Genomic DNA, 26,228 nt, shown 5'->3' on the forward strand with positions numbered 1-26,228 from the left:
AGGAGCTACATCCACTAACATTTACTTTTTCTTCCCATAGAAAGTACTCCTGGATCAGTGCTTTTGTGTTCTTTTTGTGTCTCTGCTCTGTTCTCTCAAACCCACAGTCGGTCGTGGCAGATGGCTGCTCACACTGAGCCTGGTTCTGCTGGAGGTTTCTTCCTGTTAAAGAGAGTTTTTCCTCTCCACTGTCTCTACATGCTCATCCAGGAGGAGTGAATGCTACAAGTCACTGACTGGATGTAATCTGCTGGGTTTCCTTAGATAGAAAACCTTTTTATCCAATTTGAATAAATAACTGAATCTGACTGCACTGTTCGATAGTTAGGATTAATTAAAATGTATGTACCTGACTTGAAATCTACATGATTCGATTAAATTGACTTAGCCCATTTTAAAGTTACGCACCTTTCACACAATGCAATAAGAAACAACACTCGCCAATTATTTTTACCTCTGCCTTCCTCCCTCCCTGTTGGATGGAGTAAGGTGGAGTCAGGTTTAGCCTAAACCGGCTCAGTTATAGTTGAGGTGGAAACACACCCTCCATTTCTGCTACGTGTATGACCCCTTCTCTTTTCCAATGGTTATAATCAGTCTGAGAGAGAGAGGTACCCTCAACCCTTGTGGTTTTTAGTATAACAATGGCCACCAGTGGGCTCTAGATGGACAAACTTTATCAGTTTATTATTTTACTTAGTACCCCTACAAATAGCATATTCTAAAATGGCCAAACTCTAACACTCCCCAACAACCCCACACCACACCAAACCCTTTGTTAAGTTCCCTGAGACATGTGTTGTGAACTGGCGCTATATAAATAAAACTGAATTGAATAGAATTATATTAAGTATTCACTAGTTGTTAACCATGGCTGTTTGGTCTGCGCAGCCTATATCTAACAGCGCGGGGCCCCACCAAACTGGCTCCAGCTGTTCTGGACCTACAGGCAGCTGGCCACACACACAGGTCAGCAATGCGTGTTCCCGCGTGCGTTGACGCACACGTATGGGGTAAGACGCTGTCAAAAACAATATGTATGTAAAAACGGAAATGTGTGCATATTAGTCAATAGTTGTGCATAAGTAAAATCCAAAAGAGGCATTGTATATTTTCTCTTTAAGAATACAAAATAAAACTCCATAGTTCTTACCCCATACACACTTACCAATAAACGGCGCTTCCTGGAAGACGTCGTGATGCCTTTAGGTAACACTCGTAACATCCATGAACCCATGTTTATTTATCACACAGGTTGGGGAGAGCCCTGGTGGTGAATTAATGCTGAAAGAAGATAAATAATCTCCAAGAATAAAATGGAGAAAGGGCATTATTGGTACAGTATCTTGATTAAATGGTATGATTTTTGTTTTTTTTAGTACTATAAATGAAAGTTAAGTTGTCTGTCTCAGTAAATAGAAAAGTTGCAACAGGAAAATTAAGACACTTTTATTCTAAGACAGCACTGTTTCAAGTTACAAAATGATCTAAATTCATTTCTAAATAAAAACAATAAAATGAAATCCAAATGTATTCCCTTAAAAGTTTATCGTGTTCTTTCCTATACAATCCAAATTCAGCTCCGTTTCATACACGTATACAATATTTAGAATAAAATGCATCAAAATACAATACAATTCAGTCCAATTAAAGCGCAATCAGATTAAGTTGATCATAAAAGGCTAATAAGTAAATATGAAAAGAACAACATTGCATTGCAACTTTGTATTAAATATTCACTTAGATGCCCTTCTTCATCCAGATCAAGAACAGGGTGACAGCGGAAAATACCCCAAAATAAACCACAGACAGAACCAAACTCAGGATGAGAAGTCTGCTTCCGTGACAGGCTGGAGGCTGAGAGGAAAGAAATGGACCAAAGAGAGTCACGAAAGCGCTGGGTCAGGTCTGCCTTCTATAGAGTTATGTTGGTTGCTGTTAAAAAAATAAGAAAAGCCTTCCACTGAGTAAAAAGTCTCATCTTCCTGATATATTAGATCACCCCAAAAACATACTCTCCACAATGATACATGGATTTGATGTCAAATGTCCCCACATGATGTGGGGATGTTTTTCTTTAGAAGTCAGGAAAGCTGGTTCATGGAAGATGGATCAAGCTTAATGCAGGACAATCCTGGAAAAAAAACCTGTTAGGGGTCCATAAGACTTGAGACTGGGGTAGAGGTTCACCTTCCACTGGGACAACTCTAAACATACAGTCAGAGCTACAATGGAATGGTTAAGATCAAAGCATATCCATGTGTTAGAATGGCCTAGTCAAAGTCCAGATATATGTCCAGTTGATAAACTGACTGTGTACTATTTCGCAAAGAAGAATGAATAAAAGTTTCAATTCAATTCAGTTTATTTATAAAGCGCCAATTCATAACACATGTTGTCTCAAGGCTCTTCACAAAAGTCAGGTACATACATTCCAATTAATCCTAACCATTGAACAGTGCAGTCAGAATTAGTTATTTATTCAAATTGGATAAAAAGTTTTTCTATCTAAGGAAACCCAGCAGATTGCATCCAGTCAGTGACTTGCAGCATTCACTCCTCCTGGATGAGCATGTAGAGACAGTGGACAGTCACTGGCGTTGACTTTGCAGCAATCCCTCATACTGAGCATGCATGTAGCGACAGTGGAGAGGAAAAACTCCCTTTTAACAGAAAGAAACCTCCAGCAGAACCAGGCTCAGTGTGAGCGGCCATCTGCCACGACAAAGAGAACAAAGAAGCACTGATCCAGGAGTCCTTTCTATGGGAAGGAAAAGTAAATGTTAATGGATGTAGCTCCTTTAGTCGTTTCATCTAGAAAGAAAGAACAGATCAACTCTGAGCCAGTTTTCAAGGTTAGAGTCTGAAAGAGAGCACATAGAGTTAGTTACAGTAAAAGCTCAGTCAGTAGCTATATCTAGTAGAGAGAAAGGGTTAAACACCGAAAGACAGGGCCATGTGGATCATCTGTAAAAGGTGAGCATTAAATTGTTGCCAGCAGAAGCTCGGACGATGCCCCTCAGCAGAAAGGTGTCACAGGCAGACACAGAGTCAGGCCAGGTGTAGCTTCTAGGAAGAGAATAGAGAGAGAACATAAAGTTTGAGTATCTTAATGTGCAAACCTGGTAGATACATACCCGAAATAATTGTAACTGCAGCAAAATGTGTTTCTACAAAGTATTGGACCAGGGTGCTGAATACAAATGCATGCAACACCTTTCAGATTTATATTTGGAAAACAAAAATTGGAAACCATGTATCATTTTCCTTCCACTTTATAACTATGCACTTCTTTGTGTTGGTCAGTCCCATTAAATCCCAATAAAATGCACTGAAGGTTGTGGTGGTAATCGGGCAAAGTGTGAAAACATTTTCAAGGGTGTGAAAACGTTTGCAAGGCCTTGTACTTGCTTGTTTTTATCTACTAACATAAACTGTCACTATACTCAACCAAACTGGCCATTATTAAAGGTTTCCCTTGGGGGAAAAAAATGAAGTAAAAAGAACAAGCTTACTTCAGTGGAGAGCCTTCTTGTTAATAACCTGCTTTGCATGCAAAGGTCTTCAAATATGCAGGAGTAAAACATAATCAAAATATTAAAACTTTATTTAAAGGTAAAAGTTTCAAACCTAACAACTTTTAACCCCATCTAAACTCTCAAGAGCACTTTCTAATATGTTTCTCATTCACTCACTAATATAACCTTTCCAATACAAATGCGCCCTTTCTACAGAATAGAAAGTGCACATGTATACAATTAAAATATTATTGAAAAGTTGAATTATTTCATTAACTTAATTTACCCATTGTATAGAAGAATTCCACACAAGCCTTTATTTCAGTTAATTTTCTAATGATTTTGGAGACTACATGAATCCAACCCTTATCTTCCCACTAATAGCCCCACTAGCTTTGTGTTTGCATTCACACATCCAGCCCTTCTGTTGCAGCAGATCTGCAGCACACTGTTTTGCTCTGTCCCTTATTATAGTTTTAGTAAAGCCTGGTTTACAACGCGCTCTAACTTTAAGTATGTACCACCATTAACACTCTTATGAAAGCAGAAAAAAATAAATAAAAGAGACACACACACAACCCATCGGTTGCCATCTAAAGTGTATGGGGGAAGTGCACAGCTTTTCCTGGCTTGGGAGGTCTCATGGCGTCCTGGTAGATCTCTCCCTCGCAGATTATTCACCTATTTCAGTTGTTGTCCTCTGGGAGGCGCTACAGGGCCCTTTTCGATGGAAGTTTATCCTTGAGTCATCATGGGATTTATCTTTGTGTGTATTAATAATAAACAAGCCAAGTGAAACATTGTATTTTTGTTTTGCAGAGCAGATTATATTTTTCTTTAAAATCCGTTGAGAATCTTGTAATTTTGAATCTACAGACAAGTTTTAATTTTATTCAATTCTGTGTTTCGTTTGCCTTTGAAAACAGCACAATCAGTTTTGCCGAGTTGTTGGGACTCAGATACAGGAATGGCATCACAGCAAACTGAATTTTGTTCCAGTCACAAGTGGGGAAACCAGCGGGATTTTCTGACTGTGATGTTCAGTGACCAGGTTAACTACAACTAGAAATTCAAGCCAGTATCCATGAAGTTCACGTTCAGTGCACTTCAGCACTGAAGGAGTGTCTTTACAGGCGGATGAAGTCAGTGCACTGTCCCACTAATTTAATGTGATCCATGGGATCTGCAGTAATTCAACACTACATTGCTGCTATTATGCCTTTGCTTTATATATGTAGCAGCCATATTAGATTTAAAGTTGGGTTCTATGAAGAACTTCTATCCTTCCAAGCTAGGGTTTGGACAAAGAAAGACGGAGTTTCCTTTCCTGGCTTTGTATTCAGAGGTTTTATCTTTTGAGCACAAATGGACCACACTATTAGATTTTTTGTTTTACAAACAGTCAGCCACACTTGTACATGTATTCTTTTGTGAACAAGCTCTATGACTGTTTCAATACAGGAAATGTAGGAAATTACATCATTAATTCCATGTATTGCTAACAGCAACTCTGATCTCACAGTTAGCAGATCCCAGTGTTTTTTTTTATTTGCGGTTTATTGAAGTGTGACGTCATTCTAGATTCAGCACCCGAATTCTGAGGTAAGTTAAAAACAATATAAGAATTCAACACAACTGAAACATAATAGTGAACCTACTTTAAAAATATACAACCATTGAAATTGTTTGCACGCTTCCATTTTATTTCTTTTATTTGTCTTTTAACAATACTGAAATACTGTATTTGTGTCTCCTACTTTGTGGTCCAGTTTATCTTTTTCATTTGACAACCCCTTGATTTTAGTTCAGAACCTCATTTCCAGGGAGTACTGATGTTGGTGAAACAGCAGAGACATACTCTGCTGTGTAGATAGAAATATGAAAGGTCAGAATTCAGAAACAGATGAATCACTTTGTTTTGAATGGCTCTGTCCTATAAGCAGCGACGCAGACGCAGCCTTTTACGTGTTTTTACCAGGAACCTTTTGCCGTGATTGCCTTTTTTCCCACGGACCCTGGAAGGCAGCAGTAGAGGGGGACGCTGATTCAGACGGGGGGGAGGTGGGAGGGGCGTGGTGCGGCTGACGTCAGCGACTGTGTGGAGGAGTATAGGCTGTGCTGTCAGCCCAGTGTCAGTCTGATGAAGATTGGCATGCAGGTAAGCTGTCATTCATTTTCAGTGTCAGTGTATAGGAGCAGAGCGGCAGCACTTCAGCGTCCTTCTTTTCCCCCTTTTCTCCCCCCTCCCCTCCAACCCGCCACCCCACCCACCCCACCCCACTCCATCACGGGAGCCAGGACATTATTCACCCAGTCAGACAGCCAGGCCAGAGTGAGGCGGGGGGAGGCGGATGGGGGGTAGGAGGGGAGAGAAACAAAAAGTGAGAGAGGGAGAGAGAGGGAGGGGGGAGTGAAGGAGGGGGAGAGACAGAGAGAGGGAAGGAAGGAGAGGAGGAGATGCGTTCTGTGCGGGACTGAATGAGCTGTTTTTGCTCTTTTTTTCCTGCGCATCTTCGCCCGGATCATTTATTATTATTATTATTATAAAGATTAATTTGATCGGGGTTGATGTTTGTGTGGCAGATGTGAAGGATGCGTCCGGAAGCTTCAGCATTAACAGCTCAGAGAGAAATCCGAGTAAAATGAGCGCCTTTCTGCAGGAGGTGGCCCTTTTCTTCAGCTTCTCCTCCATAAACATTGGGAAAAGAAGGACGGTTTGGTGCTGCAGCGCCTCTTCTCTATCTGTGCGGATGTTTCTAGTCTTACTGGGACGGTTTTAATGTTTCAGTTTGGCCACAGAATGCCCGTGATTTAGATCCGCCGTTTGTGACTAAATAGAGCAGATTGTTTAGGTGCTTAACTGCTTTGTCTTCTTCTAAAATTACTTTTGCCTGAATTCGTTAATGAAAAATAGTCAACATGAGCTAAATATTCCTATCTACTTTCTAATAACTGATCGTTTCCCCCCTGTAATTATATACCTAACCTGAAACAAACTTTTCTCTTTTTAAAGTAGAAACTGTAAAGTGTTGTATTAGTGCTGAAAAGTTCTTTTTTCTCTATATTAAACATTAGCGGGGAATAGAATTCTGTCTAATGTTGTTTCTGAATTCTTGATGAGCTCTCATGTTTGCACTCAGGCCTGAGAGCAGAAAAAAATCCTCCAAACTGAACACTGAGCTTCTTTGTGTGTCATCCAGCAGCAGCTTTGCTTTCCCTTACATACAGTGATTCCTAAACTCCTTGGGTTGGCTGTTTCTAATGTTTTGAACAGAGAACGCAGCGAAAGCCATTGGACACCAGTGAATAGGCCTCTTTTTGATTTGAAGGAAAAAGCAGAACTCCGTTTTGAAGTACCTCAGGGTTTCTGTGAGTTGACTCAGCTTTGATCTGTGCCCCTCCAGTTCAGCATCACCTACTGGTTCAGCATTTATTTGGACATTTATTGGAGGTTGCGGAATGCACAGCAGATTTAACGTTGCCTTTGGTGTTGGCAGTAGAAAAATAACATAACTGTTTACAGTTAAGAGCATATCTGAGTATAAAGGAGTATATCCACTTAGTTAAATACAGATGAAGCATTTGTTATCCAAGCCCCTACTTGCCTGAGACACAGACACAGCTTGAGCAGGTGCAGAGTGTAGAAACTAACTCCCCAGTTTAAACAAAAGCTTTGAAAGACTTGTCGTTGCAGTCGCACGCAGGCATACACATGGTTGCCCTCAGAGGCGTTTGTTCTTCTTTGTCATGTACCCCACACAACTGCAGGTATCTTCAGAAGAGAGTTCATGTCAATTTAGTAGATCTACCAAACCCTGCTGAGATCTTAATTGATCATTGGACAAGCAGCCCGGGGCCACGTTTAGGGGTGCCGCAGAAAGCTCCATCACCATTTGCATATTCCTATTTCTGCTAGATGGGATAAATGACATGATGAGGTGGGGATGCTGTGCATTACTGCAGCTTCTTTCGGGAGGGGGGTAATCACTAATAAAGTGATTCAGTCATACCAAATGAAGAAGTGAACAGTGTAAGGAGAGCAAATGTCCCAAACCCATTTAGGAAATTCTGTACGGACAAACGGTTGAGGAAATTAAACTATGAACAGAAAACATTTTTCTTCACCTTTTTTTTTTTTTTTTTACTGAATCCTCCTATAATGATGCAACAGAGACATGTTCTCACAGCCATAAGTAAATATACCATAATACAACAATATTTACCCAAAAATATCAATCAAAAATAATATGGTTTCCTAATCATTACATTTAGAATAATACTATCTATAAGTTTTATTCATTGTTATTTTGCGTATTGCTCAGAATTTTATAAATTTTAATCATTCGGCTATTTGTAACACAAGTTAGACAAATTGTTACTGGCTGGTTATTTGGTCAGGCTGTCTGCTCGGGTAGCCAGACTTCAGCCAGACATACCGCTCACATTGTTTCTGAACAGACAAATCGTCTTGTTTGTTGCCTGCTTTCAGCCAGCTGACCAGCAGTACCCAGCAACACATGAAGGAAGGGCATCTAAGAAAACTCTGGTCACTCAGGCACTTTCTCTTCCTCCTCATTAACAGAACTATAAGTTGGAACATTTTTGCATCTCAACTAACCTTGTAATACCGGTAGAGCTGCGCAATATATTGACATCGTCATTATGATTGATGTGTTTGGAAGATAGCAATCACAAAGGATTGGAATCCATATTTCAAGTGTCATGCATTCATGCTGTACGTGCCAATAATATATTTGGACAGTCTCTAGTGTCCTCTTGATGCACACTATACTGGAATGTATATTTCTAGTCTCTGAATGCTAAAGCTCACAGAAAACAGCAGGGGCATTTTATTGATTCAAAAGAACAAAAAAAAAATCTGAAAAATTTTGGTTAGTTGTAATCAAAATGGTCATATTAATATTTATCAATTTCATCACAATTACATGTTTTCCCAATACTGCGCAGCTTTACATACTAATAAATGCGCAATGGTTAATCCAACAGTAACCTATGGATAAAATATGTTTTTGTCTTTATGGTGTCATAGAGGGATCCTCTAAAACTTAGGCGTTGTCACCTTTCTTTTTCTGGTGATCAGATCATGTTTTTGTTCAAACCTCACTAATCCGAATATAGCTGAAAAAGCAAAGAGCCCGTTTGGAATTATTCATAAGGATTTAGTGTGCTGGGTATCCTCAGCAGACTACATCCAGGTCCTGCTCTGGCCCGTCTGCAGTGTGATGCTTGCTTGTTTTTCCTTGTTCAATAGTGCAGCAACCTTTAAGACAGTTGTGTAGCATTGCATGTTTTCCACGCCGCCTGGGCCTCACAGGTCATGCCTGCTAAGCCTGCTTGATCCCCATTGCTCTCAAGAGGAGGCGCAGGCCTGTTTCAGTCGTCAGGCAGCACAGCTTAAGGACAGCGTGTCTGCTTGGCCCTGCTCATTCTGCAGCCGCTGCTGCGTTGGCAGAGCTCTAACTGAACCACTGGGGAGCGCGGGTTGGAGAGAGATGGATTGGCTTGAGTTATGCTTCAAGAGCAACAGCAGGGATATTCAATGATTTTCAATACACATCTACATCAGCTCCGTTTCTGAAAGGACATGAGATGGAAACACAGATACACAAAATACATGTCACATCATGCTGCGGTTACATTTAAAAACCCCAACCAGACTCTCATGTCGTTGTTATACAGAATCAATTTATTGCTAAAGCCTGTTTTGTTGTAAATAACTTGCACAGCAAAATATTTTATCAGTGGTGTTGGCTTTTATTTAATTTTAGAACGTTATCATCAGCAAAAAGAACGGTTTTTACATCGTCCTTTTTAGGACATGTATACGAGCCACTGGCTTTGCAAAACAACTTTTAAGAAAAATTAAGAAGATTAAAAAAAAAACTACATTTGAAAGATCTTAATTCTGATAAAGCAAAAATTAAAAACATAAAAAATACATTAGACAAAAACAGCATATTTAAACACAGTAAAACAACCTTGGGGAAAAATGCCACAATTTTACAGTTTTTCAGTGTTACTTAATTTATATCAAAATTAACTGATTAACTGATTTTATTAAAACTGAAAACAATGACTCCTGCAGTTGCTAAAATAATACATTTTGATTACAGTAATGATATTGTTAATTGCTACAGTTATTAATTCTTTGTTGATTTGAATACATCAACCAAAAACATTGAATAAATCTAGAATGAATTTAGTAGTCATTTTCAAGCACTTATTGCCTAAACTATGATCTGCTCGCTAGAGAGAAACGCTGCTATCTGCTGAGGTGTCCCGCCTGCCTGTGTAAAAGATATGTTAACATGCCAACCGTAAGACCGTAAAACGGCATGAACTGAATGAATTGATGGGTGGTGCTCCTTTATTCTGCACATTGTGACTGTCACCTGGAAGCTGCAGCCACTGCAACAATTTCCTTCTTTCTTTCTTAAAAAAACTCCTTTTCCAGGTTTTTAGACAATTCTCTGGGGCATTTTAATAATAAAAATACACATTTTTTTCATCAGTTCTAACTCATGCTTTGTGGCAGATCAGATTTAATGGATGAGGATTTGCCATTCAGTAATTTCTTTTATTGTTTGGTTTGACCATCACTTTTCAGGATGACACAGATCTAGACAGTGTGTTGGTCAAATTTCAAAAGGTTTTGCTGCGCTGTTGCATCCATTACTATCCTGAAAACTAATGGAACTCTCCAAAAATCTATTTTCTTCTGATGCAGGGAAAGAATCAGGACTGCTAGTGGATGATTTTGCATGCTAATTATGTGTATTTTATTTGACTGATCTGTTGTTTTCTATCTGTTGGTGTTCTTGGCCTTGTTTTTCTGGTATATGGATCTGCTGAGAGACATTTTGCTGGCCACAATTTATTGCCCATAACTTATTGAAGCTTTCTTTTTACCACAGCAGCTCATACAACTGTTAGACTTACAGAGATGTTTCGTACTTATATACGTAATGTAGTCAGAGCAATACTGTGCTGCTTATGGACGTCTCTGCTCAGTTAGGTATGCTTCATCAGGGCTGGTGTTCGATATGTAGAAAAAGGGAATGTACTGACCTCATCATTCAGCCGGCTGATGTAGTGGCCTACCTTGAAGTATTGAAGACTGTGAAAGATGTGCTTGTTTTTTTTCAAATTTTCATGTTTCATTGAACCACAGTTAAACTGAAATCCCGCCATCAGTCAAATGTAGAATAATTCATCCAGTTAGCCAACTGCAACCTTGTTTTCTTGTTTAGATCTTACTAATGATTTACATACGGATTAAAGCCTCATTTAATTTTTCATTTCTTTTGTTGTTCATTTTCTATTTTTAAGGCCTATAAAGTTCAGTTTTCTATCCTAATGTGCTTTTAAATTCTGTGGTCTAATTCTGTTCCTTTCACAATATTCTCCTGACCGCTCCAGATCTTAGATGTAGTCCATAGAGAAGAACCCACATGCTGTGACAGCGCATGGGCTCCTATGAGAATCTCACAATAACCTCAGTAAAATATACCACATATCCCAATATCAGAAACATTTAACAAAATTAAGGTGCTCTTTCAACAGTGCTAATAATACCAAATTGATTATTACATCTATAATAACATAATTATTATTTTTTAATTATTGTTCAATTTAGTAGCTGTTTTCAAGTGCTTATTGTGCAGAATATTACAGCTTGTTGCTACTCTGGTCTTTATGGGGCTACACAACAACAACAAGCTGATATTAGCACAACAAACATGCTGCTTGAAGCAACCGTAGTTTCAAAACATTACATCCTAAAAAAGAGTGATGGCTGGCGTTCTTTTAGTTTCCTTAGCATTATTCTCAATGTTTTTGCATTTGGAAACCTTTCCAAACAGCTCAATTTAATCTTGTTATAAGCAAATGAAAAATGTAGCAGCCTACTTTCAGTCAGCTGACTGGTGGTGTGCAGCAACAGGTGAGGAAGGAGCAGTTATGTCCCAGTCATCCTGGGACTTTTTCTGGCATCTCTTTAAGAGAACATTAAACCATAATATGATCAAAAATGTTATCGGGATTAAAATCCTGACTAACTGACACATCCCTATTCATAAATATATCATGTGCACGACTATTTTAAAAAAGACACAAACTGCAGTTTGCAAAAAAAAACAACAAAACAAAATTACTACAATATTCTCTACTATTAGCATTACATTACTTACATTAACTAAATAATTAATGGCACAGGCCTTGATATACCTTGGTACTGGTAACCAGCCCATGCCAAGTTGTGACATACTCTACTTTGAACATTCTTTGATGTAATAAAAAAATGAAATGACAAATATAAATGATTATTATTAAGTATAGCTAGATCACTTTTATAAGCTTTTGACAAGACTGCTTCACATTGACGTCCATGAGTCAGAAGAACCCAATATTGACTGAAAGCTCTTAGAACATTTGAATCAACTGCTCTGCAGACAGGCTTCAAGCAAAGTTTCAGAGATGCTGTCATCAACACAGTAATTCCAAGTGTGTGCTTGAACAGTGAATGCCACAGCATGAAAGGAGTCATACAAAGCCTGGAGTCATTAGGTAATGATTTCAGGATCAGTACTCTAATTGTACTCGTCTTTTCAGACAGAGGAAATAAAAACCCAGCAGGACACATTCCCTAAACTGAGAAAAAGTGATGCAGTAGAGAGGAAAAAGGCAGTTATAGGTTTTGTTATAAAGCTAAAGGGAGCACACACAGATCTATTGTGCTCCCATCTTTAAATTTTATTTATTCTGCCTCTGAATAGATTTAGTCATATTCTTTACGGTGAACACAAAGAAAAACATTATTGTTAGATATCGTTGATCTTTATTCAAACCGCACAATCAAAGATCTTCTCAAACATTCTGCATGTGAAACCCTTGAAGTAGACATGGTTCTGATCTGTGGTGGAATGTGGATAATCCTGATAAATGAGCAGAGCATCACACAAAGAAATATGAAGCCTGCCACTAAATCCTGAATTTATTATATATGGGAGTCGTGGTAACAGCTTAGCTGAGCAAGGCTCAAGATATTTAATTTGAATCCAACAGCAGATAATGGAAGAAAAAAACACCACCAAGCACCTGTGTTGCTCTATGTTTTTACTTTTCATTCAAAATGAATAAATGCACAGGCCAAGTGTTGTTGCTGCTGTTGAAAACTTCCCACAGAGTTATACTCAGAAAAACCATCATCATGGTGCTTTTTTCACTGATAGCTCCAACTTTACACCACATGGTAAAATGTTCTAAGAACTCTGACTGGGGCCCTTCCTTGTAAAACGCTGTTTTGTTTTTGATCTACGACCACTTCAGACTTTCAGGGTGCAGGTACAACTTTATAACTCTTTTAAGCAAGAAGGGCTTTTTTTTTTTATCTGTCAGAAAACATGATTATTTTGTAGGTGTATTATTATCAACATTATTTCATTAGTGTCTATTATTATTAGACTATAGACCAGATTATTACAGAATGTATTCTGTATTATATTATATGTTCTTAGCTATGTTCTGATAAGGAGACCTCGTGTCTCGCTGATATTACCTGTAATATTACAAGTAAATAAAAAAAAAATAAAAGAAGAACAAAGAAGAAACATAAATAACTTATAGATTTGTAAAGTTAGCATTTTTTAAGGCAATGGCAGTATTTTCACAGCAAAATAGAACCATCACAATGTGCCCAAGGTGACCCTTTTGCTGTTGGAAAGAACAACCTAACTAAACATAACCAGATCTGCTGTGAGACAGACCGCTACAGGAGATCCTTCCTGCCCACAGCCATCAGCATCTAGAACCGCTCTTTGAAGAAACCTGCGGAATATGATCTACAACATTTAATTCCCTTTAGGATTAATAAAGTATTTTTGAATTCAGTTGAACCAGTTAAACTGACAACCCTGAGTATTTTAAGGACCAAAGCGTCCATTCTTTATATTTGCTGCGAATGCCCAGAACACAACTACTCTGGTGAGCTCTGATTGACTAAAACCAATCCCTGCTACTTTTACTATATATTGGATGCTGTGTCTGTTGGACAACCTCACATTTATTACTACAACTGAATTAATTTAAGTATGCTAAGGGATTTTTAAAACAGTAATCCTGTCAGAAATTGTACCATGGTCACCTGTTATAAAACCTGTTATAACGTCATCCCTATTTGTAACTGGACTTATGTCAATGTTTTGAAGTGCTGTCATTACTCCAGCAACTTCTTCCTAAAAGTGAATTTTCAGACACTTTGGTACAAAAACGGTCTCCTGTGAAGGAAGTTACCTTTTGCATTTTAAATAGAAAAATCAGCAGCACAAATGTTCTGACCTCTAAAATGTTCTTTTGAGAAATTCTCTTCCTAAAGTCCTTTATGTTGTTCTTTCTGCCACTTTCATCCTGTTTAAAATTGAAAGCTGATTGCACTAAGACATTTATCTAAAAGATGGTATTCTAACTATATCTAAGAAGTAGCAACCGCTGCTTCTTTCTGACTCTGCATTTCCCTCCATTTGTGTGCCATACTGTTGATCTTCAAGTGGTCTTTGAGGACACCTAAAACACTTGCTTGCTGGTGAAACAGCAGTTTATGTCCAAGCATCGTGCAGGACCCGGGCAAGGACAGAACCATTAACTGTGATGTTTTTTTAGAATCACTCATAATAACAGCAAATGTCTTGCTTTATCTCACCTTCAACCTCCTATAAATGTGGAGTAATTTTATGAGAGCAGAGGCCTCAGTCGAAGTGTTTCTTCTTCCTTGGTAAGGTTAAAACCATCACTGTTTCCTATGTCTTGTCAGTCTTAAAATATTCATAGAGGAATACTGTTCTATCCCTGAATCTCATTGTCTCATGTCCTTGATGCCTCAGTGCCTCAGGTTTTCTATCACTGACTGTGAAGGATCTGAAATTGTTATAGAAGGTTCATCTTGCAGTTAATGTGGCTCTTTACTGTGTAGCCTTGAACTTACAGAAAACTATCCCCAACCACTTACTAACACCGTCTTGTGTAAAAAAATTTATTCCACAATGAGGGACGAGTTGTTAAAAGATCCTGACAGTATAATAAACCTGAGCAAAGTTATCATAATATAGCGCTCCAATGGTAAAACACAAATCTGAAACAAAACGTACAACATGATTATATCGCTTTAATTTTAAACCAAAACTGCAACTATTACTGCTGCATCTCAGATAGTATCACATTTTATTTTAATATTCATTAGTGTTATAGCTCTAAAATTATTATTATAGCTCTACCCGGCTGTATGATTCGATTAAATTGACTTTGTAAAGTGCCTTGAGATGACATGTGTTGTGAATTGTTATGGTTGAGGTGCAAACACACACTCCATTTCTGCTACCTGTATGACCCCTTCTCTTTTCCAATGGATATAATCAGTCTGACAGAGAGAGGTATCCTGATCCTTGTGGTTTTTAGTATAACAATGGCCATCAGTGGGCTCTAGATGGACAAACTTTATCAGTTTATTATTTTACTTAGTGCACCTACACGTGGCCCGTTCTGGGGTGGCCGGGCTCTGGCACTCGGTGGTTTGGTCTGGCCTCCCCGGCGGCCCCGCTCCATTCCGGACCCTTTGTGGGGTGCCTTGAGACGACATTGTTGTAAATAAGCGCTATATAAATAAATAAACTGAAACTGAAACTATCTCTGTAGTTATGCTGCTATAGGCTTAGGCTGCTGGAGGACATAATGACCACTTTCACCCTCTTCGCTACATTCTCACACTACTCTCCAATTTTGCATTATTTGCTGTTATTTCAGTTTTTTAACTTTATGTTCTCTCTCTTTTCTCTTCCTAGAAGCTACCCTGGCATGAGTCTGTGTCTACTTGTGACACCTTTCTGGAGAGGGGCATTGTCCAAGCTTCTGCTGGCAACAACTTAATGCTCACCTTTTACAGATGATCCACATAGCCCTGTCTTTCAGTGTTTAACCCTTTCTTTCTCCTAGACATGGCAATTGACTGAGCTTTTACTGTGACTAACTCTATGTGCTCTCTTCCAGACTCTAACATTGAAAACTGGCTCAAAGTTGATCTGTTCTTTCTCTCTAGGTGAAACGACTAAAGGAGCTACATCCATTAACATTTACTTTTCCTTCCCATTGAAAGTACTCCTGGATCAGTGCTTCTTTGTTCTCTTTGTGTCTCTGCTCTGTTCTCTCAAACCCCCAGTCGGTCGTGGCAGATGGCCGCTCACACTGAGCCTGGTTCTGCTGGAGGTTTCTTCCTGTTAAAAGGGAGTTTTTCCTCTCCACTGTCACTACATGCATGCTCAGTATGAGGGATTGCTGCAAAGTCAACGCCAGTGACTGTCCACTGTCTCTACATGCTCATCTGGGAGGAGTGAATGCTGCAAGTCACTGACTGGATGCAATCTGCTGGGTTTCCTTAGACAGAAAAACTTTTTATCCAATTTGAATAAATAATTGAATCTGACGGCACTGTTCAATGATTAGGATTAATTGGAATGTATGTACCTGACTTTTGTGAAGTGCCTTGAGACAACATGTGTTGTGAATTGGCGCTATATAAATAAAACTAAATTGAATTAAGATATTTTGTACATTTCTAGTTATTTTGATGTATAGAGGGTGAAACTGTCAGATTAAATATAAGAACTGCCTACGTCATGTACATGACTGATTATTGAATAATTTTCTGATATTTTTGTGGAGCAGTGTCTCATCTAAAGGGGTTGGACAATGAAACTGAAACACCTGGTTTTCAACCACAATAATTTATTAGTATGGTGTAGGGCCTCCTTTTGCGGCCAATACAGCGTCAATTCGTCTTGGGAATAACATATACAAGTCCTGCACAGTGGTCAGAGGGATTTTAAGCCATTCTTCTTGCAGGATAGTGGCCAGGTCACTACGTGATACTGGTGGAGGAAAACGTTTCCTGACTCGCTCCTCCAAAACACCCCAAAGTGGCTCAATAATATTTAGATCTGGTGACTGTGCAGGCCATGGGAGATGTTCAACTTCACTTTCATGTTCATCAAACCAATCTTTCACCAGTCTTGCTGTGTGTATTGGTGCATTGTCATCCTGATACATGGCACCACCTTCAGGATACAATGTTTGAACCATTGGATGCACATGGTCCTCAAGAATGGTTCGGTAGTCCTTGGCAGTGACGCGCCCATCTAGCACAAGTATTGGGCCAATGGAATGCCATGATATGGCAGCCCAAATCATTACTGATCCACCCCCATGCTTCACTCTGGGCATGCAACAGTCTGGGTGGTACGCTTCTTTGGGGCTTCTCCACACCGTAACTCTCCCGGATGTGGGGAAAACAGTAAAGGTGGACTCATCAGAGAACAATACATGTTTCACATTGTCCACAGCCCAAGATTTGCGCTCCTTGCACCATTGAAACCGACGTTTGGCATTGGCATGAGTGATCAAAGGTTTGGCTATAGCAGCCCAGCTGTGTATATTGGTGCAATGTGCAATCAATGAAGACTGGCCAGGCTGGTCCAATTTAGCCATGAAACTTCCCACACTAAAATGACAGGTGTTTCAGTTTCATTGTCCAACCCCTGTAGTCTTATGTGTTGTTTTAGTAAATCTAAAATCAATGTCAGTTTAATCACCAGAGAGGTACAGATGAGGGTGGAGGACCAAAAACTGCAAAGAGTTATAATTGTAAAGTAGACAAGCCTTTTTCTTCTGTCTGTAACTGTAGGTGTCTGAGACGCTGATGTTAGCTAGGTAATTAGTTACGTTTTTTGCTCCAGTAGTGAACCTGCAGCAGACACGGTAACGCTTGTAGTTTACTACCAACAAGCCATGACTGTGGTTTTTGTGATCAGAAATAGTCCTATACTGCTTAGCTTTTCTTTTCATTTAAGGAAGGGTAAGGTTGTGGAGAGTTTCCTATATCCCACTCACTCACTGCTTTCTTTAAAGTAAGGGAAATGTTTTGGAGAGTTCCCTTCCTCCAGCTGACTGAGAGTACAGTGCCTTGCGAAAGTATTCGGCCCCCTTGAACCTTTCAACCTCTTGCCACATTTCAGGCTACAAACATAAAGATATAAAATTCAAATTTTTTGTGAAGAATCAACAACAAGTGGGACACAATCGTGAAGTGGAATTAAATTTATTGGATGTGTCAAACCTTTTTAACAAATAAAAAACTGAAATGTGGGGGGTGCAATATTATTCAGCCCCCTTGCGTTAATACTTTGTAGTGCCACCCTTTGCTGCAATTACAGCTGCAAGTCACTTGGGGTATGTCTCTATCAGTTTTGCACATCGAGAGACTGAAATTCTTGCCCATTCTTCCTTGCAAAACAACTCGAGCTCAGTGAGGTTGGATGGAGAGCGTTCGTGAACAGCAGTCTTCAGCTCTTTCCACAGATTCTCGATTGGATTCAGGTCTGGACTTTGACTTGGCCATTCCAACACCTGGATACGTTTATTTGTGAACCATTCCATTGTAGATTTGGCTTTATGTTTTGGATCATTGTCTTGTTGGAAGATAAATCTCCGTCCCAGTCTCAGGTCTCTTGCAGACTCCAACATGTTTTCTTCCAGAATGGTCCTGTATTTGGACCCATCCATCTTTCCATCAATTTTGACCATCTTCCCTGTCCTGCTGACAAAAAGCAGGCCCAAACCGTGATGCTGCCACCACCATGTTTGACAGTGGGGATGGTGTGTTCAGGGTGATGAGCTGTGTTGCTTTTACGCCAAACATATTGTTTTGCATTGTGGCCAAACAGTTTGATTTTGGTTTCATCTGACCAGAGCACCTTCTTCCACATGTTCGGTGTGTCTCCCAGGTGGCTTGTGGCAAACTTTAAACGATACTTTTCATGGATATCTTTGAGAAATGGCTTTCTTCTTGCCACTCTTCCATAAAGGCCAGATTTGTGCAGTGTATGACTGATTGTTGTCCTATGGACAGACTCTCACACCTCAGCTGTAGATCTCTGCAGTTCATCCAGAGTGATCATGGGCCTCTTGGCTGCATCTCTGATCAGTCTTCTCCTTGTTCGAGATGAGAGTTTAGAGGGACGGCCGGGTCTTGGTAGATTTGCAGTGGTCTGATACTCCTTCCATTTCAATATGATTGCTTGCACAGTGCTCCTTGGGATGTTTAAAGCTTAGGAAATCTTTTTGTATCCAAATCCGGCTTTAAACTTCTCCACAACAGTATCTCGGACCTGGCTGGTGTGTGCCTTGGTCTTCATGATGCTCTCTGCGCTTTGAACAGAACCCTGAGACTATCACAGAGCAGGTGCATTTATACGGAGACTTGATTACACACAGGTGGATTCTATTTATCATCATCGGTCATTTGGGACAACATTGGATCATTCAGAGATCCTCACTGAACTTCTGGAGTGAGTTTGCTGCACTGAAAGTAAAGGGGCCGAATAATATTGCACGCCCCACTTTTCAGTTTTTTATTTGTTAAAAAAGTTTGACACATCCAATAAATTTCATTCCACTTCACTATTGTGTCCCACTTGTTGTTGATTCTTCAGAAAAAATGTGAATTTTATATCTTTATGTTTGAAGCCTGAAATGTGGCAAGAGGTTGAAAAGTTCAAGGGGGCCGAATATTTTTGCAAGGCACTGTATCTTTGCAAATGGTGGGGGAGGGGAGGGGGACACATGACTGGAGAAAACCCATTCATGCTGGTCCTCTTGACCCATTAGATTTACAGTATTAGATGGAATCACACACTGTGATATAAAATGTCAGTGGATTTGAAAACAACGAGAAACTCTATTACGGGAAGCCATCCGAGGGTGTTTATCTGTTCCATATTTGATATTTTGATGAATATCTGTTAATACAGTGTACAATAGGATTTTGATATAACTGCTTTAAAAAGAGCTACACAATGTAATATGATCTGATTGATGGGCTACAGTATTGTTATTTAACGCAAATGGTTTTCACCTGCATTTGATGGTGCATTGTAAGCCATAAAAGTGTGTGGAGCTTTGGATGTTTTCGATTTTTTTTCCTTATTTGTATTTTTGCCTTAATCTGAATGAGGCACAGAGTGGGCACTCGCTTTGTGGATGATCTTCAGCTGACCTTTTAATATAGATCTGGTTCTAGACCAGTTTTATAGAAAAGGACAGGAGTAAATGTACGGATGTGTTTATATAGTATTTAATTAAATTTTCGGGGTTGGACATCTATAATTTATTGCTAATACTTTTTCTGAGAATTGTGGATGATCGTAGCTTTTAATTGTTTTAAGTCAGGTTAGCAAAACTTAGAAATCGTGTCATGTTCAGTCAAAGATGTCCCAAAAAAAACTGAAAAACCTGGTCCTGACAGAGTTTAATGTCCAAAGAGGCCTCCCTGTGTGTGTGTGTGTGTGTGTGTGTATAAGTCTTTTTTGTGGAATTCTGCAGTACCTCAATTATTCCCAACATCAACTGTCCATATGAAACGCATGGTATGCTATCACTGCTGCCTCGGCTGTATCCGTCGCCCTTGCTTTCTCCTCTCCTCACTTCATTAGATTTACAACATATTGCCTTTGCTGGGAGTGTCAGGAAACATGAGCCGCGCTGACGTTAACCTGCAGAGAACAGAAAGAGCTGATTGCCAGTCCCTTTGTTAGCTCCTGCGTCCTCTTGTCTTTTATTTCATCTTCACCAGTGAGAGCAGATCAACACACGCATAAAAACATGTCTTCTGGAAATGTTATTTTCACTTCCGTGTGAATCTGAGAAGCAGACAATTAATCTGTTAAGATTTGTGTGGCTTTTTTTTTGGTGACGTATTTTCTGAACTCTTCTGGGCTTGGTTAACTGCTGTCATGCTGTAGTATAAGATTTGCCCTGAGGCTTGGACTGAGCAAATAGTAGAGCTAACAATAGCTGCACAAGGGAGACTTGGGATGAAAATCAGTAAAAGATATTCCAGGATGAGTGTGATTGTGATGCATGTCCTCATAAGCCAATGTAATGTGGTCTCAGTTTAAGTTGAGAGAGAGAAGACTCATTCAGACAATGTCTGGTTATGTACAGTAATGCCGAGACCTGATATTTATTTGCTTATTTCAGAAAGCTCTGACATGCAAATAACAACTTTGGCTATTTCAAATTTTTCTTCAAGTCCTCTAAATTGAAAACATTTATACAAAGGCAAATATTTTTTTTACTCTGTGTAAAAAATGAAAATGTATGGTCTTAATAAAGGCAGGCACATGTTACTGAGACGTTTCTCTCTGTGTCGTCAGAAATCTACAAAACAAGTAAAATCCTCTAGTTATAAGTGATGGGACAGAGGCATCTGTACCTAAAAACTCCACAAAAAACAATTACAGAACATTTTATATTATTTGTTTCCTACAAGATCAATTCAAAAGAATGATTTAATCATCCAACACTTTATTGCAACTACTGTATGTACAGGGGTGACAAAAATCCTTTATGTTTTTGATCATTAATTTGTTCATTAGACCAGAGCCACCTTGTGTAATAGAGGGCAGTTGGTGTAACATAGCTCTACAGTTAAACTACATTCCACTACTATTTGAAAACAGAGACTTTTAATTTATTTTTATTGGTAAATGGACTCAACCGTAATAAGATACGTTCACAAAGCAGGTCTTGAAGCTCTGTTTAGATTTTTTGCTTAAATCCGGTGTATATATATAAATATATATATATATATATTTTTGGCATGGTGGTTCACGCTATTTATCTGCAATGATGGCGGTCGAACCCAAAATGACCTGAAAGCACAGAAGGAGAATATTGACATCACACATCAGAACACTGTTTACAGAAGTAAAAATGGATGTCAGTGTCCGTTTATCATGTTTTACGTTGGAGAGCAATTGGAGCAGTTAATATTATGACCACATCATAACAAGTCAAATAAAGGTGAGAAAAAAGAAAGCTGAACAATGGCCTTTAGTGGTGCAGTCACTGCTACTGCAGTAGAAAAGTCTTTGTGGATGTCTATTCAGAGCCAGGATAATGACGTAAAAGTCAGACAAAATGCGAAATAACTGTTCAGACAGCAGACGTTTTGAAAAACATCAATATTTAGTACCACATATGAAAGTGGCCAATTCCAATTTTTTTGGAGGTGAAAAAAATCAGAATCAGGCTGTTATGACTGCCATTAAAAAGATATAGGTCACATATGGGCAAAACATCAGATTTGTGTCGCATTTGCCTGATGTGTAGACATAGCCATATAGTGCTTTTCTAGTCATGCTGACCAAAACCATACTGATTAGAAGTGCTTTGCACTAGAGCCACACTCACATATGTGCACACATTTATACACTGATACAAATTGGTAGGCAACGTGGGGTTAAATGCCTTGCCTAGGGGCACATTGTCATGTGACTGGAAGCTGGACTCAAACCCAAAACATTGATCCCATTCAGCCACAATTGCCCCACCAGATGTGAGCACAGTTAACACAGCATGGTTAGTATTTCTAAAGTGGTCTCTATGTTTATCTACCTACATTCAACTAGAACTTTACCAGAAATCTGATACTTTCACAAGAACACTGACATTTTCAAATGCAGAAGGTTCAGTGATTGATAAATTTGGACTTCCATGGCATAAAACTAAACAACTTTGCATCAATTAAAGGAATATTATTGCATTAATCTTCCTTTCAGTTATCTGCTGAAGTCTTCATCTCTGTTAAAGTTTAATGGCAGCCTGAGCCACTAGCTGACACATCCCAGTAGAAAATACAGCTTCCTCTCTGGAAGTTTCTAGCAGCTTTGGTGTTTCCTCCGACCACATTTTAAACATTTCATTGATACTGAAAATAGCTAACAATTTCCACACCTGAGAGAGTTTTTGTTATCACGACTTGTTACACTTTATGTACGGGATATTCAGTAAACAGAATAAAGATTGGATTTTAACCTCCCAACTATGAAATCGACCAATTTCTTGGTGCATATTTATGTAACACAAATTACAAATATTTGTTTGTAAAAAAAAATATTTATTTTTAAATGTGAATATTTAACCTCCATCTTCTCTCTGTATTAATTTTTTCTTTGTCTTTCTGCAGCAGGAAACTCAGTCCAGTTTGGGCTCTACTTATAATATCCAGAATTACTCTAAAACATTTCTTCCCTGAGCCATGAGCACATTGTTTGCCAGCATATTAAACCTTGTAAATCTCTGTTTCCAGGATGCCGTACTCCATCGGGAAAGTGTTTATTTTAAAAAGAAAATCCCAGCCCAAGCAGTGACAGAGAAACTCTGTTACTGCTCTGTTTTCTGTGATTTGTGGCAGCAGACTCATAATTTGTCAAAGAAATCTGCTCTGTATTAAATCAGTTTGTACAGCGGTGCAGGCTAACCGCATGCCAGCTTGGATGTTTAGAAGTGGTAATATTTAACAACTCGACTTTGAGCACCACTCCTTCCTCTCCGTGTCCTTTCTGATTTGCTGCTGCCGTTGAGATCCGAGCCTCCGAGTCGTGTTGCCTTTCAAGCTGTAATGTAAACATGTCAGATTTCTGGAGCGTGTGAAGAGACTCGGAGAGCGAGAGCGCTTCAATTATCATAACAGACGCATGGCTGTAAACCAGCCTGTGCAAAAAGAGGTTGCTTACTGACTTTCCTCTTCTCTATATGCTGAAAACAACAATCTGAGTGTGCTCAATCAAGAAAATATTGCTAAAATATTATCAGGAAGTGCAGACGCGAGGCCTAATGCTAAATGCAACACTGAACTGGAAGGAAAAGGAGAAAAACAGACTGAAACCCCCTTCTTCCTGAACCCCAACTTCCCTGCACTACAAGAATAATTACTTTTCCCAACTCCCTCACTATAATTAGTTACCACTCTTTTATCTTATCTAAGTGCGCATAATTATCACAGTCATCATATTATATTATTTCATGCATAATAAATGAACTCAAGCTGTGTGTGAGGTAATTAGCATGTTCGGATAGGAGCCCCGATAAGAAGTCTCCAAGAGATTTTTGTGCTGAAGACTTTCCTTAAAAAAGGAAATGGATCTAAAATATACGACTAGGATCCATTAGAGTCACTGCATTGGAAAATCCTCCTCTTTCATTTTGTACCTTTCATGGATCATGGATCTCCTTGGAAGTGTTTGAGTTGGATTCATGGCCAAGATCAGACAGCAGTGAATGTACAAGCACAGGATGTAACATTACACACACACACACACACACACACACACACACACACACAGTATTATGTATTTTTTATGTATTTTTAAGGCATTTCTATTCCATCCTGATGCTTTGAAGTCTCCCTCGGTTGAGCTTGATGTTTCTCTTTTACAAACGTACCATTTTGTTTGGACTTGCTCCAGATTTTATTCACAGCTGACTGGGACCAATCTCCACCAGACTCTATTTATGTATTTATTTACTTCCTCAAACCAGTTTTATGGTCATTTTCATTGTTTCATCTGATGGCTCTCTTCTTGGGCTTATGTTTCCTGTCAATCGGCTAGGTAAAATTGTGTGCAAATATTTGTTTTATTTTAAAATTGTTGGCTGATTTAATTTTTACCCCTCAACATAGAGGGATTTCAGAAATGTTTCCCCTAATTGTTGCACACAGACATGTAAGACAAATTACAGCAATGTCATAAAATTCATTTTTATAAAGCCAGAAAGCTTAACTATAAAATAAAAAGTTTGTCATATATTTTTTTCCAACAAAGTAAAACAACATACAGAATCCTTGAGGAGCAGTAATTCCATATTTCTTGCTAGGGATTGGCTTCGTGGTCTACTTAGTTTGCAGATGAAACTGTAAATTTATTTTTTTGTTTTTTTTAGTGGGGTTTATAATATAATTTCTTAAAGGCTGGCAGACATGAAATAATGTGAAGAGAGGGGGAAGCACAGGTCACTGTGGCCGGGACTCGAACCAGGGGCTAGCTGCCTCATGGGCCAAAGCCATGGAACGCATCCACTACCACTGTGCCAAAGCCATACCCAGTAAAGATTTTTTTCTTGTTTTCTTTAATTCTGTGTTTTATACTTTTAATATTTAGAGTTTGTCCTTAAAAGTAAACTAAATGAAATGTCATTTGTAATGAAAACTAACAACAGATAGTATGAACTTTAGTTCGAAGGTTGGTTTGAAGTACAGCTTATACTGGTAGAACTAGCTCTTCCAATTCTAATGAGGTTAAACAGCATGTAGATAAACAGAGGGGGCCTAAAAAATGATTTACAGTTCTCAGCCTGCTCAGAGAAAGCAGTGTTTAATTTCACCAAACTGGCTGCCATTAGCCTGTTCAACACATCACACTTTAGAAGCACAAATAGGAAAAATCTGTGAAAAATACAGTTTCGCTCATTTGGGAGAATTGTCTACTAGATTTGGAGAGTTCGAAGCCACAAGTTCTACACAACAAGAAGTCTTTCACACCAAATGTTTCACTTTCTTATTTCTTATTTGGCCATGTAACAGCTTTGGCAAGTCACACCTTTCACTAACCTGTGTGAAAACGTCTGCAAAACACAAACATAATGAACTAATTCATCACTGAACTATTTTCAGGCCCAAATAACAGCTTAAACAAAAGAAAATGAGGAATGTCAAAGCGTGTACAATTAAATGTGATTCCTGCTGTTACTGTAAAATCACACCTTTGATAACAATTCTATATAAGTGATACAAGATTGGGCAGAATTTTTCAGTGAAGCTTTGTTGTTTGTGTGTGTGTGTTCGTGTGTGTGTGTGTTCTACACAGCTGTTGAGTTGGCGGTAAAGCAAATACAGCAGCCGGCCAGTGATGCAGGCTCATCTTTGGTGCTATGCGAGGAGGTCCTTACAGAGCAGAGGTGGCATGGCGGTACAGCTGCTCCCACCCCGTTTCCGTCAGTCAAGGTCCTAATAACCCCCGTGGTATATTTGTGCCCGTCTCCCTGCTGGCGCTGCTTCAGCATTGCTTCGGTGTCAGCATGGTGTAAATTGGAGTTGGAAATGTGATAGTGCTGATCGTGGATCAGATTTGTTTGTTTTGCTTAAAAGAAAAAGACGTTTGTGTGTGTGTCTGCGGGGGAAGTGTGTTTTTGTGTATGTGGGTGGGGGGGTAGTAAGTTCCCCAAACTTGATGTAAAATCATCAGCTTCCTATATGTGATTAGATCCCCAGATGTGACCTCTCACCCCTTCCGCTCAGTGGTCTGTACCAGGAAGGCTCTGTGGTTCCCAAAACTTCAGTGACTCAGACTGAGGTCAGTTTAGTAATACTGATGATGCAATGCTGTGTTTCACTCCTGTTGCATTTACTGATACTTGTAAACGCAGCACCACTCCTACCACTTGAGGCGGCTGTGGCTCAGGTGGTAGGAGTTCGTTCTGTAAGCAGTGGGTTGCCAGTTCAAACCTCTGCTCTGTCCATCTCTGTTGTTGTGTCCTTGGGCAAGACACTTCACCTGACTGCTGATGTTGGTCAGAGGGTGCTTGTGTATGGCATCCTCACTTCTGTCAGCTTAATAATACTGATGATGCAATGCTGTGTTTCATGACTGATTGTAATGTAAAGTGCATTGGGGTCTCTGTGGACTTGATAAAGTGTTATACAAGTTCAGATCATTTGTATTTAAGAGGTTTTTAAACCAGTTAAGCTCAGTCCTTGTTTCTTTGTCCTCTATTTTTAATTAAAACAATTATTTTCTTGCTAAAATT

At 39.2% G+C, this 26,228-nt stretch overlaps 1 protein-coding gene across 1 annotated transcript in view; it reads left to right on the plus strand.

Moving 5' to 3' along the window:
* Positions 1–5,600: 5,600 nt before the first annotated feature.
* pknox2 (pbx/knotted 1 homeobox 2) overlaps positions 5,601–26,228 on the plus strand; it is a 196,963-nt gene continuing 176,335 nt past the window's right edge. The window contains exon 1 of the mRNA XM_047378753.1: positions 5,601–5,676. The gene's annotated coding sequence lies outside the window, so the exon portion shown is untranslated. The remainder of the gene's footprint in view (positions 5,677–26,228) is intronic.

The sequence above is a fragment of the Girardinichthys multiradiatus genome, chromosome 11 (assembly GCF_021462225.1).
Source record: "Girardinichthys multiradiatus isolate DD_20200921_A chromosome 11, DD_fGirMul_XY1, whole genome shotgun sequence".
NCBI classification, from domain to species: domain Eukaryota; kingdom Metazoa; phylum Chordata; class Actinopteri; order Cyprinodontiformes; family Goodeidae; genus Girardinichthys; species Girardinichthys multiradiatus.